General features: G+C 52.0%; 1 pseudogene; it reads right to left on the bottom strand.

Annotated features, from left to right (window-relative positions):
* Positions 1-208: 208 nt before the first annotated feature.
* On the bottom strand, positions 209-2,209 carry LOC135404988 (zinc finger protein 239-like; annotated as a pseudogene).
* Positions 2,210-13,925: the final 11,716 nt, after the last annotated feature.

The following is a 13,925-nucleotide window of genomic DNA, read 5'->3' as shown; positions in this document are numbered from 1 at the left end:
GTTACAAATGATCAGACAAAAGATCTTATCAGAATTATTTACTGCACAATATACACACTAAAACTACCAGGAGTACAGGATAAGACAGGACAGTGCTCTACCCTAAAGCAATTGTTGAAGCAATTCTAGTCAAGCTGACTAGTCAAGTGGTCAAAAGGGATGAACTGACAGTCACTGGACTCCAGGGGTTGCCTCACCATCAGGGGCTTCATTCGGGGTGGAAGCAGCGGCCGAAACTCTTCCCGTAGTCGGGGCACTGGTAGGGCTTCTCTTACTGGTGGGTCCGTTGGTGCGAGGTCAAGTGACAGCTCTGGGTGAAGCTCTTCCCACACTCCCCACACTTGTAGGGCCTCTCCCCAGTGTGGATGCGCTAGTGGGTGATGAGATGGGAGTTCCGCTTGAAGCCCTTCCCGCAGTCGGTGCAGCGGAAGGGCCTCTCATCCCTGTGCGTCCGCTCATGCACGAGGAGATTCCCGCTGGTCTGAAACCTCTTCCCACATTCCGAGCACTTGTAGGGCCGTTCTCTGGTGTGGATAAGATGGTGGGTCCGGAGGCTGGAGCTGTAGTTGAAGCTCTTCCCACATTCCCCACACGTGTAGGGTAGTTCCCCAGTGTGGATGTGCTTGTGGGAGTGGAGGGTGGAGCTGCGGCTGAAACTCTTCCCACATTCCCCACACGTGTAGGGCCGTTCCCCAGTGTGCATACGCTGGTGGGTCAGGAGGTGGGAGCTCTTCCTGAAGCTATCCCCACATTCCCCACAGGTATAGGGACATGCCCTGGTGTGGATGTGCTGGTGGGAATGGAGGTGGGACTTTTGGTTGAAGCTCTTCCCACATTCCCTACAAGAAAAAGGCCGTTCCCCAGTGTGACTGCGCTGGTGGGTGCGGAGGTGGGAGCTCCGGCGGAAGCTCTTCCCACATTCCCCACATGAGTAGGGCCGTTCCCCAGTGTGGATCTGCTGGTGGGTGAAGAGGTTGGAGCTACACCTGAAGCTCTTCCCACATTTACCACATGTGTAGGGCCGTTCCCCAGTGTGGATGTGCTGGTGTTGGAGCAGGCTGAAGCTCTGACTGAAGCTCTTCCCACATTCCAAGCACCTGAAGGGCTTCTCCCTGCTGGGAGGCTGCTCAGGGACCACCAACTCAGAGCTCCCCCTCAAGCTCCGGTCGTCTTCCCGGCACAGGTTGGCTGTTTCCTCCTCAGAGCACCCTGGGATGGCTTTGGAGCCCCTCCTGCGGGGGGATCTCCGGCCCTTTTCCTCCCCGCTGCCTTCCTGCGCCGGGGAGCCCTTCAAAACGGCCTCTCCCACCAGGGTCTCACGGGGGGATTTGTCCTCCGGGCTCTCCATCCTCAGCTCGGGGCCTGGGGCAGGAAGCAAGAAGGACAGGCAGGGGATTTGCCTCCGGCCCACAGGGAAGGCCAAGGACATCCCCCCAACTCCGGCCCCGGCAGGACGGCGGCGCCAGCGGGGTTGTCCTGCAGCCGGGGCCATGCTCGGCTGACAGAGCCAGCACAACACCCGCCCAAAGGGACACTGACTTCCTCCTCACCTGCCTGGGGGGCCCAAGGCATCTTCCTCTTCCTCGCAGCCTCCTCCTCCATCCGCCCAAGCTTTGGGAAGGACAAATCCTGATGGGGGGGAAAACAAGGGCTGAGTGTGTTGGCTTGGGGGTTCCTCCTGCCCAAGTCCATCTCTAGAACTCACTGGGCATCCTGTGTCCATAAAAACCTCCAAACCACCAAGATTCAGCCCAGAAAGACCCAAACAACCGAGATTCAAGCAAAAAAATCCTCACAAAGCGCGAGATAACCCCACCCAAACGGCAAAAAATTGAGATTCAGCTAAAAATTACTCTAAAATATCAAGATTCAGCAAAAAACTCTCACAGGAGTTCCCCCTCGATGGTCTCTCCCTCTGGGGTTCAGAGGGTCTCCCCTGTCTGAGATGCTGGGGGTCCCACTCAGGGATGCTGGGAGTGTTGGGGGTCCCAAGGGTCCCTTCTCCTCTGACTCTCACCTTCGCGGTGTCGCGTTCCCAGACATTCCTCCTCTCTAGGTCTCCAATTCATTGTCCTGAGGATCCCAGGTGTCCCCACTGTCCAGGCTTCCCCTTCTCCGCGCCCCTCGTTTCAGGCTCCCAGGGGTCCCGGGGCTCCTTCCTCTCCGTGTTCCCCCCTCCAGGCTGCCGGGGGTCCCCCAGCTCCGGCATCTCCCCGCTCCGCCCTCCACACTCGGCAGCTCCCGGGCTCCACACCCACCCCCGGCACTCCCGGGGGGCCCCAAACCCGCTGTGTCCCCCCCGCTGGCACCGGGCTGACAATGGAGCCGGCGGGGCCTGACCCAGCAACACCAACCCCCACCATGGGGGGGGAACCCGCATCCCCCCACCCACTGCCGGGGCTCTGCCACCAACCCAGCCCAGCACCCCCAAAAAACACCTCCTGCCCACCCCCAAGAGCCACCAAGGGCTTGCACAAGGGCCGGCTGTGCCCAAGGCAACCAAACAGCCCCACAGGTGGGGGGACACCAGAAACTTCCTCAGGGCAACGAGAGCAGGGAGCGGATCAGGCCCCCTGACACGTGGGCGGGCTCTGGGTTCAGCCTGACCAGGGGCAATTTGGCACCAACAGCACGGCCCCGAACGCTGGCTCGGCACAGGGGGCCCGAGCTCCCCCCTTTCTCCAGGCTCTTGGAGCTCTTGCAGCTCCCCCCTCTCTCCAGCCTCCCCCACTTTCCAGGGCTCAAGGCATAGGGACACCAATGCTCCCCCATGGAAACCCCGCTCCTGCTCTCCCCCCACCCATTAGCCCCCCTCTCCCAGCCTTTTCTCATTGGTCCCCCAAACCCTGGCTCCACCCAGCTCCCTTTGGGGGTGACTCATCACCCTTTGGGTGACTCATGCTCCCTTTGGGGGTCCCACCTGCTTTTTTCGCTTCTCTCGCCCCTTTCCCATCGTGGCCGCTCCGCTCACCCGACAGCGGCAGGAAGGGCAGAAGGTAGAGACTGAAACAAAATGGAGGATAGAATACCCTGTCCCTTGGCTCTCTCTCTGCCAGCTCAGTGTGGGGCACACGGGCTGAGGGTCCCACCCAAGCCCCCCGGGCAGCCGGCGTTGGCTGGGGGGATGTGAGGGCTGGGCCTGCTCAGCACAGCCCCGGCCTCGTGCCCAGCGCCTCTTTCCTGACCCACACAAGAGCTTCCCGGCCCCCCCAGGGCTCCCCTGCTGCTGCCTCTGCTCCTGGCCCTGCCTTTGCTGCTCCCTTGGCTGGGGCAGCGGCTGCAGGGGGGGGATGGCAGCAGCTTCAGCTCCACGGCACTTCCTGGGGGGAGCTCAGCCCGGGGGGGACGGGCAGGGACCTGATGGGGATGGACAGGGGCCCAGCAGGGACAGACAGGGCCTGCAGGGCAAGGCACAGGGACAACCTGGCCCCCCACACTGCCACCGCTGTCTCTGCTCCTCCTTGCAGGCTCCGTGGCCAGGCACAGTTGGTGTTCCTGGGTGCCCACCATCTCAGCACTTGGAGACGCTCAAATCAGCGCCCGCAGCTCTGCAGCAAAGCCCCAGCTCACCTGGCACACAGGGGATGGACACAGCACCTGCTCGGGGATGGGCACACACAGCTTCTTCTTTTCCCCACCACAGGGCTCTCCTTCCTCAGCAGCACCTCTGCCTTGCACTTATTCTCAGCCTCACCTCAGGGACAGCTCTGGGCTCACCTCCGCGCCACTTCTCAGCCTCACCTCAGGGCCTGGGCTCGAGGACAGGAACCTGCAGGGAGGGGACATCATGGGCAAGCTCAGGGCTGCCTGCTTGCACTGGCCTCTGGGCTTTTTTCTCCTTCTACAACCAGCCCAGAACTCAGTCTGCTTTGCTAACACCACACATTTACAGACTAACCTTGGAGATAGATATGGACAGACATCTCTATCCCCCTGGGGATAGAGCCTCAAGCATGTGCTGCCATAGGAATGGCAATCACAGAATCACAGAATCAGCCATGTTGGAAAAGACCTCCGAGATCATCAAGTCCAACTCTGGATCCAACCCCGCCATGCTTCCCAGACCATGGCACTGATGCCACATCCACTCTCACCTTCAACACCTCCAGGGACACTGACTCCAACCCCTCCCTGCCCAGACCATTCCAAGGCCTGATTACACTCTTGGGAAAAAATTGCTTCCTAATATCCAACCTAAACCTCCCCTGGCACAGCTCAAGACCCAGCCCTCTTGTCCTACTGCTGCTTCCTGGCACAACAGCCCCACCCCCACCTGGCTCCAACCTCCTGGCAGGGACTTGCAGACAGTCAGGAGGTCTCCCCTGAGCCTCCTCTTCTCCAGCCTCAACACCCCCAGCTCCCTCAGCCTCTCCTCACACCACTTGTGCTCCACTCCCTTCCCCAGCCTCGCTGCTCTTCTCTGCACCTGCTCCAGCCCCTCCAGGGCCTTCCTCAGCTCAGGGGCCCAGAGCTGGACACAGCACTCCAGGGGTGGCCTCACCAGCGCTCACTCCAGCCCAACAATCACTTCCCTGCTCCTGCTGACACACTCTTCCTCACACAGGACACTAGCCATTGGCCCTCTTGGCCACCTGGCCACACTCTGCCTCCTCTTCAGCTTCCTGTCCATCCACACTCCCAGCTCCCTTTCTGCCTGCCTGCTCTCCAGACACTCTGGCCCCAGCCCGGGGGGCTGACGGGGCTTTTTGTGGCCAAAGGGCAGGACCCGGCCCTTGGCCTGCTGGAACCTCATCCCCTTGCAATCAGCCCATGGATCCAGCTGGGCCAGGTCCCTCTGCAGAGCCCTCCTGCCTTCCAGCACATCAACACACCCCCAGCTTGGTGTCACCTGCACATTTGCTGATGAAATGCCTGGTTCTGCAGCAGCTGCAGATGCTCAAGGGGCAGCAGGACCAAATCAGGGGCCTGGGAGGGCCTGGGGGGCTTTGGGGTCCAGGAGGGTCCTGGGGGAGCTGGGGAGGGGCTTTGGAGATTGGGGGTACAGACCAGTACAGACCAGTACAGACCAGGACAGACCAGTACCTCCTCACTGCTCCCCAGAGCTCTCCTGAAGCTGGACCACGTTGTCCTGGGACACCTGAGCCCCCTCAGTGCACTCCCAGTACAGCCCAGTGCCCCCAGTACAGCCCACTGTGTTCCTGTCCCAGGGTGCCAGGTGATCCCTCTTTGGGGAGTTTGGAATGGATTTCAGGGGGGGGCTGGGGGAGATTTGAAGGGATCTGGGGGTTTGGATGGGGATTTGGTGGCGTTTAGGGGTCTTTGGGTGTATTTGGGGGAGTTAAAACAGCTTTTGGGGGCATTGGGGCATCAAAGGGATCTGTGGGGGGAGGGGACTAAAGGAAAAATGAAGGTTAAGGGACATATGGGGAGGTTAAAGAGGTCTGGGGAGGAGATGAGGGGCTGCACCAAGAGCAGCTGAGTCCTGAGACCTCCCCGGTGTCCTCAAGACCCTCTTGGTGTTCCTAATTCCCCCCTGACACTCCAAGACAAGCCTGGTGTCTCCAGTGTCCCCAGGGCCTCCCCACTGCCATTATTCCCCCCTTGACACCCCCAATTCCACTGGCCCCAAGCCCCATCCCTGATGTCCCCAACCCTCCATCTCACCCCAGGAGCCCCCCCTGGACCCTTTGACCTCAAAAATGCCCCCCCACACGCTCACAGAAAGGCCAAGGGCATCTGCAGACACGTTGGGGACAGTTGGGGGGCTTTGGGGGGCACTGGGTGATTACTGGAGGATACTGGGACACACTGGGGGGAACCAGAGGGCACTGGGAGGGACTAGAGGGTTACTGAGGGATCCTGGGAGGGCACTGGGAGGGACTTGGGAGTTACTGGGGGATTATCAGGACACAGGGAGAGACACTGGCAGGTTACTGGGCCATACTAGGCGTTACTGGTGCTCACTGGAACATCACTGGGCCATACTGGGGGGCAGTGGGAGGTCACTGGGACACACTGGCTGGTCACTGAGGGAGTTACTGGGCCGTACTGAGGGGCACTGGGATTCCCTTACCCGGATGCGGTACATCTCCCCCCTGGACTCTGGGGGGCACCCCCAGGACTCCTTCCCCTGGGGGCTGGGAGATCCCCTGAACCCCACTGCTGGGCTTTAGGGGACCCCCGGGCCCCAGTCCCTTTGGGGTCTCTGTGTGCTGCGTGTTGGGGGTCTCTGGGGTTCGGGGGGGGCATTGGGATCCCCTTTCCCTGGGGTCGGTCCGCCGGGCCGGCAGGGGGCGCTGTGGCGGGAAGGGTAATGGCGGGTCGCGGGTAATGCCGGCGGGTAACGCCGGCGCGCCTGCGCAGTGCAGCCAGGGCGCTGGGACAGCCCCACCCTCCCCACGCGGGTTCCAGGCCCCGCGCTCTGACCCTCGGGAACCCCCGAACCCCTCGGCTAAACCCTCCCGAGCCCTCCAGCCTTTCCACCCACAGCCGCGCTCCCCGCAGCCCCGAGCGGATCCCCAGAATCGCGCTCTCCGAACGCAGCCTCACCGCCGCCGCTACCGCTGCCCCGCAGACAACATGGCGCTCTGCGCACGCCCCGCCTCTCGAGCCCCCGCCGCAGCCAATCAGCGCTCGGCCCGTCCCCGCCCCGTCCCTGCCGGCCCCGCCCTGTCGGGTGAGCGGGGCGGGCACGGCGGGAAAGCGGCGGGGGGGAAAGAGCGGGGGGGACCCCAAAGGGAGCGCGAGGGGCGGGGGGTCACCCCCAAAGGGGGCTGGGGGGAGCCGGGCTGTGAAGGGACTGCTTTTCCAAACTGCCCTGCTTATCCCGCATGTGCACACTTCTCTCCTGCTGGGATCTGGCCCAGACAAACCTGAAAATACCTGGAAGTGCCACCTCCACCAGCACTTCCTCCACAGCTGCTTTCAAGGATTTCTCTTCAATTTGCCAAGGAAATGTTTCCAGATCATACTTCCATCTACAAGTCAGAACACCAGCCTGCACCAGGACTCCTGCTTGTTTTCCCTGCACTTGCTGACAGGAGGTGCAGAGGCAGGATGTCAGCACTTCATTACCAACAGCCTTAACGGGGCATGACTCCACTTTTTAACCTTGGAAGAAGAGCAGCTTTTCCTTTCCCTCTCCTGTTTTTGGGGGTTAGTTTTTTTTTACCTTCTGAATAAAAGAACACATGTGTAAATTGAAATAATCTGAACCCAACTTTTAAGAAGACTGACACCTTTGAGCAGCTTCCTCTTAACCCTCTCTCCATGTTGGAGGAGTGGCCAGATGAAGAGTTACCAACCCATCCTGGCTTCCAGAATGGCACAGCTGGTGGTTAGAGATTCATCTCACAGTTATCTAGAATATGCCCAAACTTGTTCTGCCCTTCCTAATTCCTAACTCAGACCAATGGCTCCAAACCCAGCATCTGGGAGGCTGATCAGGTTGGCAAGAACATTTCCCTGTGTGGTAACAGTGTGGGCACAAGGACTGGGAGTGTGTCATAAGAATTCTGACTTGCATACATGGGGTAGGAGATAAAAAATAACACAGATAAGCAGAAAATGTTTGCAAGGAAGAATTGGCAGCAAATCTGTCAGAAGATTAGTGCAGGTGACTATCAAATACAGGAGAAAACATGATGAAAGGAGTAACTCATGACTCTTTATCTGAGCTATGAAATGAACAGTGACTTCAGCTACTGATGAGAGATTTTTTTAAATATAGAAGTGAGTTTGCAGTTGTAGCATTTTCTACATTAAAGCCTACAGCTGGTAAATAATAAAATAAGCAATTAAAAAGCAATCAAGCTTGCTGCATGAAAACCTCTCAAACAGGCTGCTTCAAACAACAACAGTCTTCTTGCTCCCCTCCTTCCCCCAAGCCCCAAAACTTCACCACATCTCAGGTCTGTACTACTCACACACATCACTTGGCAGAGGAAAGCCACACAAAACAAAAGATAAAGAATAATTACTTGTTTTGGTAGGTACTGATGGTCACGTGTGTGGAATGGGAGGACCCAAGAGGAGTGTCAGCTTGGTGGATGGTCCCTCTTGGGAAGTACAGTAAGTCACCTGGCTGCAAGAAAATTGATATATTTAGGGCACCAGGTCAAACCTTATTGCAGTCAGAGAAAATACTCTCTGAGCAGACAGTCTGACAATATATACCCTTTAGAATCACAAAATGGAGCAGTCCTGCAATGTACACTTTAATAACATAAAGAACACCAACCCAGAAATTCAGAACCTTAAACTTTCCAACCTGCTGTCAATATTTACTGAAAACGTGAAACAAGCTTTTTAACATCACAGAACACACAGACTCCCACTGAGCTGCAGGAAGAGGACAAAGAAGCAGCTGAGATGGACCTGCTGGCAACACAGTGGGCTGGCAGAGGAGCAGTGAAATGGGGATTTGGTCAGATCACATCAAAAGAAAAGGCTAGTATTCCACGAGAAAAGCCAAATGTTCTATAAAAATGGTAATCATAAAATTGCCTCCAAGAAGGAAATAAAAGTTTATTTATGGCTTGTCCTGTAAACACCTATAGAGTTGGACAGCACAGTCAAAGAAAACTGCCTTCCTTACCAGAGTGGGGACTACACCAACCAAGAGTATTCTGAATTCTCTTCATTTGAAAGATGGAGAAAGGAAATATTCTAGAAAGATGTTTAGGGAGAAAATAGAGTCAAACAACAGCATCCCTCTCAGAGGCAGCCACAAAGAGACAACCAAACTTTGACACCAGCCACCCAGAAGAAATGGGTCACAGGAAGTGAACAACAGCAAACAGAAGAAAAATAAATTAAAAACTTGGATAACTTTTAAGCCCATCATTATTCCATAAAAATGAAAGGCACTGAAGTCTGGTCCCAAATATTCCAGAAATGAAAAAGGGAACTGTAATTTACTAGACTTTGCATTACCCAGTACACGATGACGACTGAATATTCCCCTCTGTCAAACAACACAGCTCATGATGTCAGCATCCCACCCAATGGGTCACACTATTCCTAAAACACCTACACCATCCAACATGTCACACTATTCCTAAAACACCTACACCCAAATGCAGCTCTGGACACTGAGAAGAGCAGAGAGAGGCTCCCTAACAGGCCAAAAGGCAGAGAAACTCCTGAGGATTCCAACATGGAGCAGCACCACCAGCTGGACAAGTAACACTTCAAAAGCAGGTCAAACAGAACAGGACAAGCACCAGATTCCCTGCTGACACTCAGTAATCTTCATGAAATGTTCCTTTTATTCCAAAAATCAACCACCAACCAAACACTTGAATTTCAGGTTTGGAAAAAGGAAGAGCAATTAATACAGCAAGTTTATATGGGGTTTGGTTCATGCTTCTCTTTATCAGCCAAGGATAAATATTTAAATCTCATTACCAGAACAGTGACAATGTTCAGTGCAGCAGTAAGTCTCAGTGCACAGAAGGATTAGCCTGAGGCATTACAGGCAGCATGTAAAAGCATAAAAATGTTTTAGAACCATACACAAACCCAGTGTTTTTTCTGCACACAACTCCACAAACATGACCTAGGAGTCAGGGTGCCCAACCTGGAGAGTACTAGTCAATTTACAGAAATAACTGGGGGTTTTGGCCCATTATTTAAATACTAGAAGCAAAGGATACCTTTAAAAAAGGATACAGACAACTATCACCCAAATTTCTCGTGCTCGCAGTGTGCAAACCCTCCCCTCAGTTTCACAGCCACAATCACTGTCTTCAAGAAATGGACCACTTTTAACTTTTCTGGCAATCACAGCCCAGACCACCTAAGGCAATGAAATTCTCATACCTTTAATATGAACTCATGTGTGGGATTCCCAATCCTATCTTCTGATTCCACATCATATTCCCGAGCTAAAGGCACCCTTGGTTTATAGAGCCGCCAGTGTTTCTCGCCTTCCAGCTGAAGGAGAAACACCTGCAAAAGACCATAAATCCAAATCCATAGGGAAGTAATTCCTTTCACATTAATTTTTAGATAGCTACAATTCAGAGAAATTTAAATTTGAACTAATTTTTTCTGTCTCTATTTAGAGACAACAGACAGAGGAGTTGTGAAGTGGGATCTGTTTTATCCTAAGGCAGGCATTTGGAAATCCCTGTTTCTCTCCAGTCACTCAAGTAAGTGCTAGAGAACTAACCCAAAAGGAACATCTGCCACACAAATATCCAAAATTTCAGGTGAAAGAGGCTTATCCCCAACAGAGCATCAGAAACCTCTACAGGGTGCCCAATGGGGGTAGATGGCAGGAGTTAGAAATGCTGGATGTGAGGCTGCTGAATAACAAGCATAAGGAAAATGAAACTCCAGGTGTATTGAATGGAAATGAAAATATTAAAAAGCAAAATATACCTATAAGGATTGGATTTTTTGATTTGGTTTAAGTGGGATAGTCCAATTTTTTCTTTATAACGCAGTGTATATTTGCATGTTTCTTTTAGAAGCTGATTTAAAATGCATTTGGACCACAGGAATTCATCATATCAGTAACTTCTTAAAAACAGCAGGACCAACAAGCACAACCAGTCTGCTGTTACAGTCCAGCTGAAGAAAGAGCAAGTACTTAGTAAAGGAAAAAGGACTTGTAAATTCTTGGGGCCTGAATGAAGTGAAAATGAAAAAACAGGTGCTAGAAAGCTTCTGCAGCTGGGAAAACAAACTTCTCTTTTTATCTAAGGGAAATACCAGGTCTGGAAAACCCAGTTTACATGATATTATGATTAGATATTACTATTAGTAAATTTTCAGCAAAAATATGTAAGAAAAATGACTACAAGGAAACACAAATAAAAAAAAAAAAACATTTTCCTATAATGTTTAGTGGGGGGGAGGGTTAGAAGCACACACACAACAGCAAACACTGCCATCAGCAAAAGCCCATGCACAATTTCACAGGCAAGGTTGTGCTGTCCTACCTCAACATCATCATAGTGAGGAGGAAGGCCCTGGGATCCCTGGGGAGTGATGTAAACATTGGACCCCACCAGAGACCCAAAGTAGCACTCCAGCTTCTCCTGAATCTTCCACAGCTCCTCCTGTAAAAAAAAAGATGCTGTTTCTTGCTGAAGAGCTCAGCCAAGCCCAGCCCACACCCTCCCCATGGCTTGGGAAGAATGATCACATCAGGGACACAGAGGCTGGGAAGGAAGGTGCTCTGTACCAGTGTTTCTCCTGAAGGAGAGCACGGGAGATGCAAAGGGGATCTGCCATGAGAGTCATTGCTAAGCCAAAAAGTCTGGTGCCCCAACCTGGGTTTGTTCTCTTCCCTGTGCCATCTTTAGGCTGCACAACCAGACAGACAAGGCTGAACAGAGGAAAATAATCCCACAAACAGCAAAACACCATAAGACAAGAAGCACATGCAGGACCTGCATTCTCTCACCAGAGAGAACATACAAAGGTTAGAGACCTTTCACCAGTTACTCCAATCATTTGGGAATATTCAAAACCAAACTTGACTCATCCACACCCCACATGTGACAGACAAGGCACCAAAGGGAAACAGCAGAACGTGCCAAGTACCAGATCCACACAAGTGCAGCTTGGCCATTAAAGCTGACAGCAGCCAGGAACACTATACCTGGGACTCAGCTTGTATTTGGGATCTTATTTGGGTCCACCTCACAATTCAATTGTGTTGACACCTTCAAGGCTACCTGAATCAAAGCACCTCCAAGAATCCAAGTCCTTTACACAACTGTGCAGCACCACTGCCTCGTTCTCAAACTCAAGGACTGAGAACACTCAGCTAAAATGGGCTGGTACCTTTCCATGGTGCAATTCACTGGCAAGAACACTGGAAATATTTCACATGGTTTCACACCTTACCCTCCATTAAAGGGAAGTGGCTCAAAAGCCACAAAGTTTGCACAAGGAAACAGTGGGGCAGAAGGGATAATTTAAGCACAGATGCCTAATCATCAATTTTGTGCATTTGGTTTTTTTTCCAAACTTTTATGTGACAGAGCAAAATTTTAAAAAGAATATATTATTATACATATTATAGCATGAATCGGATTTTGTTCTTACTGCAGAGCAGTGAAACATGATGGACAGTGCAAAAGTATAAACTGTGTTTTAATACAGCTCATGTAAAGATTTCAGCAGGTCATCAATGTCAACCACTTCCCCTGGGGACAGAGATGAAGCCATGTCTAGTGCAACTCAAGCAAAACACACCACATTATTAAGCCAGCATCAATTATATCCAGTGAAACAATCCCACCTTAAATCTCTGAGGCTGATGAAACTGTATTCTTGCCTTTTTCTGGTCAAAATCCTTCTTCAGCTGCATGTAATTCACTTTGCCTTCTTTATTTAAAACCTTCTTCTTTCCATTCACACACTGCAGATATTCACATCTCGCCCATAGTACAGGCCCTGGCTGCACAGCTCCTTCAAGTCTGACAGCTGGAACAGGGACAGGCAGTAAGCAGCCACCAGGGGATCATTGCTCTGGACGAGCAGTGGCTTTTGCTCCCAGTACTCCTTGGAAAACACCTCTTCTTTGATGGGGGAGATCAAGCTCCCGAAGAGGCTGTCTGGGTTCTCAAAACTCAGGACTGAGGGAGAACAAGCTGCTTCCAGCTTTGCTCGTTTACACTGTTTCTTTTCCCATTTCAGCATGCTTCCCTCCTTTCTTGGGCATGGTTCCTGTTCAAGAGGAGAGAGGACCAAAACAATCAACCAGCAACACAACCTCAAGAGCTCACGGGCCCAGAGCAACAACTCTTACCCTACCCAGTGGGATATCAGAGTATCCCGGGAACAGCTCTGGTTTCAGAGCCTCACTATTTGCTCCAAAGCATTAACAGTTTACAGAAGACAGGGAACATTGTTAGGCCTTCCTGTTGATGCTCTGTAATTACTACATTTACAAGTTTAAAACTTGTAAAATTTACCAGTTTAAGAACTAAAAGGCCAAGATTCTGCTTTCAGTCCTGTCGAGCTGTCAAACTTTGTCTATGTAGAACAAAAAGAATTCTTTCATACAAGCACAGACATCTCATTTTAAAGCTGGAAGTCATTTACTTTGTTTTTCCCAGGCAGATAGTATGATTGTGTACCATTATGCAAAAATAAAGAAGTTGATCTACAAATGGTTTGGCTGCCAAATTCTCAGGAAAGTTAAGGGGGAAATCAAGTAACTGTAGGTAGGTAACTGTGCAAGTCTGGAAAGCCAACACCTGAGAAGTTTGAACATGCTGATGCCATAATTTCTAAGTAAAAATGACAGCTCTACTCCCTACACCCATTTGATAGGAAATGCTATCAATTTGTTGAGATACTTTTATTTACACAGATCCCGTATTTTGAAACTTAAACTCCAGTTCTGGTATTTACATGCAGCACTAAGCTCTTCTGTGCAGCAGGACACCCTTGCTGGCCCACTAACTCCTGGGCAGTGTTTCATCAGCAGCTCCTGCACAGCCTGTCCCTCAACAGTAACTGAGGGTCACCTCAGCCCTGCAGGAGGGAATTCACATCACCTCCTTCCTGAGAGAATGAACATTCCCAACTGCAGCATGAGGCAAGGGAATGCGTAAAAAATTAAAGACTGAAAATCAGTCCCTGACTGACAGCAAGATCTGAAGATGCTGCTGAAGGCACCAAGATCTAAAGCTGACATCCCCAAATGACAGCAACACAAATGCAACCAAGCCTGGATTAATAGTTTTGAATTCCAGACCTAAATCCATTGTACCAACCTCTCAGCTCATTCACACTGATTTAAAGAAGTTACATTCAGATATTTACTATTCATAGAACGCAGCTTCATTTACAACACGTGCTGTTCTGTAGCGTTCTGCTGGTTATTACAGCTGTTCCAAGCCCCCTGCCATGGGCAGGGATACCTTCCACAAGATCTAGTTGCTCAAAACCCCATCCAACAGGATCCAACCAGGCCTTGAGCACTGCCAGGGATGGGG

The sequence above is a fragment of the Pseudopipra pipra genome, chromosome W (genome assembly GCF_036250125.1).
Source record: "Pseudopipra pipra isolate bDixPip1 chromosome W, bDixPip1.hap1, whole genome shotgun sequence".
Lineage (NCBI taxonomy): Eukaryota > Metazoa > Chordata > Aves > Passeriformes > Pipridae > Pseudopipra > Pseudopipra pipra.
This window is presented reverse-complemented; position numbering and strand designations above follow the sequence as displayed.